Source organism: Pseudophryne corroboree, chromosome 1, assembly GCF_028390025.1.
Source record: "Pseudophryne corroboree isolate aPseCor3 chromosome 1, aPseCor3.hap2, whole genome shotgun sequence".
Lineage (NCBI taxonomy): Eukaryota > Metazoa > Chordata > Amphibia > Anura > Myobatrachidae > Pseudophryne > Pseudophryne corroboree.
In genome coordinates, this window is record NC_086444.1 from 132,980,800 (window position 1) to 132,986,662 (window position 5,863).

Genomic DNA, 5,863 nt, shown 5'->3' on the forward strand with positions numbered 1-5,863 from the left:
AGTTGGAAAAAGGAGGTTGAATGCGCAGCATTCCCTGGAAAAAGTGCGCACATCCCGCAATTTGGCAATTTTCTTTCGGGACCAAATCAATGCTGACACCTGCATTCTCAAGGAAGCCACCCCTAACCTTTATCCATTTCTGCCTGAAGTGATGCTAGCACCCTGGAAACTCTGAAAGATTTTGCGTCCATGCCTCTTCCAATGCACCAATGAATATAGGCTTGCTTTATTTGGTGATAAATACGAGCCAAGAAAGTTTCCCTTGCTCTGAGCATCTGTGAGAATCCTCTGGACTTCAGGATATAGACTTCAAGAGCCACACCGTCCAGACAGTCGATCCAGATATCTGTGATAACAAGGACCCTGCATTAGTAGATCTGGGCGTAGAGGAAACAGAAATGGCATTCGACATTTTCTGCGGATCTGTGTACCAACACCTTCTGGGCCAAGCCGGAGCTATTAGACTCCCGGCCTCCTTGTTGTATTTTCCTCACTATCCTGGGTAGCAGGATGATTTGAGAAAACACATAAGTGAAATGAAATTCCCATTAAAAGACGTCCACAAAGATCACTCCCTGATCCTTTATTTCTGACCCGATTATGGGCTCTTTGTTGTTCAGATGGGACTCCATGAGATCTATCACTGGCCAACCCCCTTGTCTACCTGAGTCTGAAACGACTTTAGGGTGCAAAGCCCATTCGCTTACGTGAATGGCGTGTTGACTGAGAAAAATCTGCTCTTTAGTTTATGACTCCCGGAACAAACACTGCGGACAAGGCTGGAAGATGGAGTTCTGCACACTTTAGTATGTGACTTACATCCTTCCTTGCTGTTTAGCTGCGTGTTCCTCTCTGAAGGTTGAGGTACACTACTGCCATTTCCTTGTCCCTGCGGATCTGGACCAGTTTTCCTTTAGGAGTGTCCGGTGCCTGAATCAGGACCCAGTATATGGCCCGAAGTGCTAACAGGTTTATTAGCAGGCAACTTTCTTCTGTGGCCCATAGTCCCCGAAATCATAATCTTCCAGACAATGGCCCCCACAGCCGTGAAGACTGGCATTTGTTGTCAGGATCTCCCAACCTGACATCCAAAAGGGTGTCCTCTGGTCTAGATGGAATGTCTGTAGCACCCCAGGCTACTGACTTTCTTACCTTTTCTGCCAGTACCACGTACTTGTTTGTGTTCCCAGGTGTTCTCCCATCCAAGTACTAACCAGGCCCCACACTGCTTAGCTTGCAAGATAGGTGAGATTGGGCATATCCAGTGTGGTATGGCTATAGATGGTTATTGTCCATCTGGTCCACCTACACCACCTGGTATTTCACTTATCAGAGAGTTTAACCAGGCCCAACACTGCTTAACTTCCAACATCAAATGAGATTGGGCATATATGCAGTGTGATGTGGCTGTAAATGGAAACAGATGCTGGAGAGATCTTGAGTAGAATTGTGCACACTCCACCATCTCTATTTACCATCAAACCCATCATTCGCATTGCTGCGTGAATTGATATTGTTTGATTATGTAACAACTCCACTAACTTTACCTTGGATATCTTGTTCCAAGGTAACTATTTTCTGCAGACTTGAATTCAGTACAGCCCCACCGTGAGTCATCCATTGTTATGGAACCAGAGATGATTTTTCCAATTTATGAACCACCCGTGCCTCTGTAGATAAGATATTTTGTGTTGTAGATAGCACAGAAAACTTTTCCTGTATTTGTGCCGGGATAAAAAAGGTGGTCGAGGTATGGCAATTTCCTTATCCCCTGCTAGCGTAGATAAACTGTCATAATCATTTTGGTAAATACTCTGGGGCTGTAGCTAACCCAAAAGGGTAAGGCCTAAAACTGAAATGTTGCTGAAGGATGGTAAACCTTTAGATAACACTGATGGACAGTGCTATAGGAGCCTGAAGGTAAGATTCCTGACTTATCCAGGAATACTATGTAATCTACTGGCTCCCCACCAAACTATGGAGTGCCATGTCTCCATGTGAACCGTGGTACTCAAATGTATCTCTTTATTGACCCAGGTTGGAGTAACCCCCCCATTGTGCATGGGTTACTGGAATAACTATTCCTGACAAAAGCAATTTCTGAACCGCTTCATGCAAATTCCTCGCCTACTCCTCTACCTGAGATGGGCTGAACAGAAGAACCTTCGGATGCTTCTAGAAGGGAAAGCATAACCTAGAGATACCACTTCTTGCACCCAGGCATATGTTTGTAGACTGCTACCAGATCTGTGCAAACTGAAGAAGTCGGCCCTCATCTGGTTTGGAAACTGGCCCTCTTGGGGCTGTTATGTTCCTTTATGACTGTCAAGGCTGAAACCGGACCCCTAGGTTTGGGGTTACATGTGGAAGGAAACATGACCTTCTTGGAGTCTGTTTCTGACTCCAGAATAACTGTTAACCCTTCCCAAACAGAAAACTTCCAGCCAAGGTAAAGTTTCCAGAACCTTCTTTGATTCTGAATCATCTTTCCATGTGTGTAAGCAAAACTGCTCTGCAACCAGCTATTGTTAATGCTGATGCCCTAGAACATTAGTGTCCATATGAGCTATATGGGATTCTTGCTCTCTAGCAGGCGCTGAAAACCTGTATTCCAGTACCTCAGCCCAGTGTACCTACAGCACCTGATATTTCAAGGTGGTCTCCCCTCCAAGAACTAACCAGGCCCAACACTGCTTAGCTTCCAAGATCTAGTGAGATTGGGCCTATCCAGTGTGGTGTGGCCGTAGATTGCAAGGTGAAGTCATGGCTGGCCTTATGACTGCCCCAGACAAAGACAATATGGTTTACCATTCCTCTTTTGATGACAGAGGCCATATAGATTTTTACACTATCAATGACATGCGTATCTATTTTGGGAGGCACTTCCCTATTTTAAACAGTCCCCAGCTGGAAAAAGATATTATAATCCCGTTTACCGAGAATTCTATTTTATTGGGTGTAACCCAAACCTTTTTCCTGAATTCTGCCCTCGTGAGGAGGCCCTTTTGGGACGGTTAAACACAGGTGCCTTATTTTTAACCCAGGCTCTGTTGCCTCTATTGACAGATTAGCCTTTTCTGCTCTCATTTATTCAGGTTATTTTTTTAGTTGATACCTTTTACCTGTTCTTCATATGCTGAAGTAGAGTATATAGAGTTTTCATCGTCTGATGAATATCATGTGTAGCCTGTGAAGTCGATGATTTATTTACCTTAGGTTCATCAGCTTGTCTTATTGGAGAAGCTGTTAGGGATATACCGTAGGTAGTGAGCTGCATGTATGGGTTAATAGTGCACCCTATTCCTGGTATTGAAGCTGTAAGAATTAACTTTTCAGCTAAACTGGACAAGGTCTGTGCACACATCGCCCTGATTGGTCTATCTATACCTGATGTAGATCAGGGATGTATTATGCTAACCAGCAAACCATTTTACACATAAACCATCCTGTACCAGATCATAGAGGATATACAGTTTTTGCAAAACAACAATATATGAGTGTTGGTGTTACTGTAAATGTACCCTCGTCGCCTTTGGCGCTTTGAGATATGATAAATAATCAGCACTTTCACAGTGTACTACACAATTTGTGACTGTAACCACTTTATTTTTCTAAAGTGATATCAATGTGACCCTACCCATGCACCAGCATTGAGGCTCAGAAGAAACCACTGACAAACATATATAAAGTCAGCAATCACACTAGCAGTCAGTCACATGTTATATATTAGTCATGTGAGCATATTATCAGCTATAAACACATTTCAAAGTATGTAGGAGTACATATTACTGAATTTCTGTTCTATACAGATCTTCAACGTATTCAGACGCATTGCAAAGAAAACCACAGTAATGTACACAGACTCATATGCAATAGGCACTAAAGTTAACTATTCATACTGACAAAAAGTAGATAGAAATTTACTGCTGTATAACCCGTACTCAGTAGAGTGGGATACAGGGAGACTCAACCCACTTCCAGGATCGATTAATATGTTAGCGAACGCTGAGTGGATCCAGACGCTACTAGTGTACACTGCCGCTTCGGGAATTTTTAGTGAACACAGACACACTGTGTAAGCAGACGCAACGGTCGTACTCTCTTCGCGGTAGCGCTTAGTGTACACAGAGGCAGCGGCCTATGCTGCGACCGAGACCCCTCGTGGTAGCGTCTCAGATGGAAGTGAGGCAATCAGTTCATGGCTGGAGATGGACGGAAACTGGTCATGAACTGGGGGAAGGGGCGACCAGGAGAGCATCTGACTCCCCACCGCTGACATCAACCCTAGGGATTGCTGCCTCATGCTACTCCTGGTGCCTTATGATCCCTAAGGCCTAGCGCTGGAGCACCCGTGGTGGCGGCGCACCAGCTACTGTTTGGTAGTCTCCTCCCAATACAGTGCATCTGTGTCCGTATTCCCCTTCTAAGTGGAACCGATGCCTTACCTTCTCCCCGTGCTCCGGCCACAGCCTGGTAACGTCTACTGGACCTGCTAGTATATCCAACACAGACGCCCGTCGAGACAGCACTTGTACCGTGGGTAAGCCTTGTTGCGACCCGGCAGAGAGTTGTTGGAGCGACTCTTTCCAATATGCGTGTAAGACGCTGTTAGGAGAGATCACTCAGAAAACATAGCAAGACTATAAAAATAAATTAATAAAGCTTAGGGCTGCCAAACAACAGCAGCCCTGTGACCATGGTCCGACTCCTTCCGCACCAAACAAAAAACTGATTTGCCTGAGCCAGTGGGCGGGGATATATGGACGGGCCCGTTGCATCCTGGGAGGACTGAAAGCTTGTGATCGTTTGGTGCCAATCCGCTGTCGCTCTATCATATCCCATTGTTATCCTGTGGATAACCTGTGGAAAAAGAAAAAAGATATACAGCGCTAATTGACACAATATAATCCAAAAGTGTAAATATTTAATATTAAATTTTTTTAAAAATAACAATTTAAAAAAACTTGCAATCTAAGATATGATATGTCTCAATATTGACTTTAGGTGGACTTAAAGATCTGTTAATGCTGACACCAAATGTAGTAGGCACTCATCAACATATTTGCAACCAGCACATATACAGTCATAAAGAAGGACCTGATGTATAATAATTCATCCGATTGGATGTGATTACCAAGTCTGTGTTCCGTTTATAGAGGCTCCCGTGGAGTACAAGTCCATGTGGCAACGGCAACAATTGTTGGGGTCCTGGTTCACAGTTCACTCGGAATTCCGTGTTCCATTGGGTGGGTTCTCCTACAGATATGGTAGGCAATAACAGCGCCAATAGGAGTCCTGGTTCACGGAGTCAAGAAAAGAGCAAGGTCCTGGCTGTAGGTGGTGGCGTGATGATGGTGCTGGTCAGCAAAATGTCCACACAGGTCGTAACCTAACGCGTTTCGCTGCTCCAGGCCCTGGCCCTGCCGGAGAAAGGCAAAATGCAAACTAAAGAACTCACTGTAAGTAACGTCCACAAACCACAGATTGAACAGGTGCAATATGGCAAATGCAGGGCCGGCTCCAGGCCTACTAGCACCCTGAGCGAAAACATGTAAAAGCGCCCCCCCACCATTTTTCGGCGCGCGCTCCAGGAAAAGTGGGCGTGGCCTCATAACTTCATATTATTAGACTATAAATAAATATGTTTTCACACCCCCTCTACGCACACAATTAGCAGCCTTACACATAACAGCCACAGTAGTGTTCCTTACACACAATGGGGGTCATTCCGAGTTGTTCGCTCGTTATTTTTTTCTCGCAACGGAGCGATTAGTCGCTAATGCGTATGCGCAATGTCCGCAGTGCGACTGCGCCAAGTAAATTTGCTATGCAGTTAGGTTTTTTACTCACGGCATTACGAGGT

The 5,863-nt window shown here is 44.9% G+C and overlaps 1 pseudogene; it reads right to left on the minus strand.

Annotated features, from left to right (window-relative positions):
• Positions 1-2,630: 2,630 nt before the first annotated feature.
• On the minus strand, positions 2,631-2,749 carry LOC134939514 (5S ribosomal RNA; annotated as a pseudogene).
• Between the last annotated feature and the right edge of the window lie 3,114 nt (positions 2,750-5,863).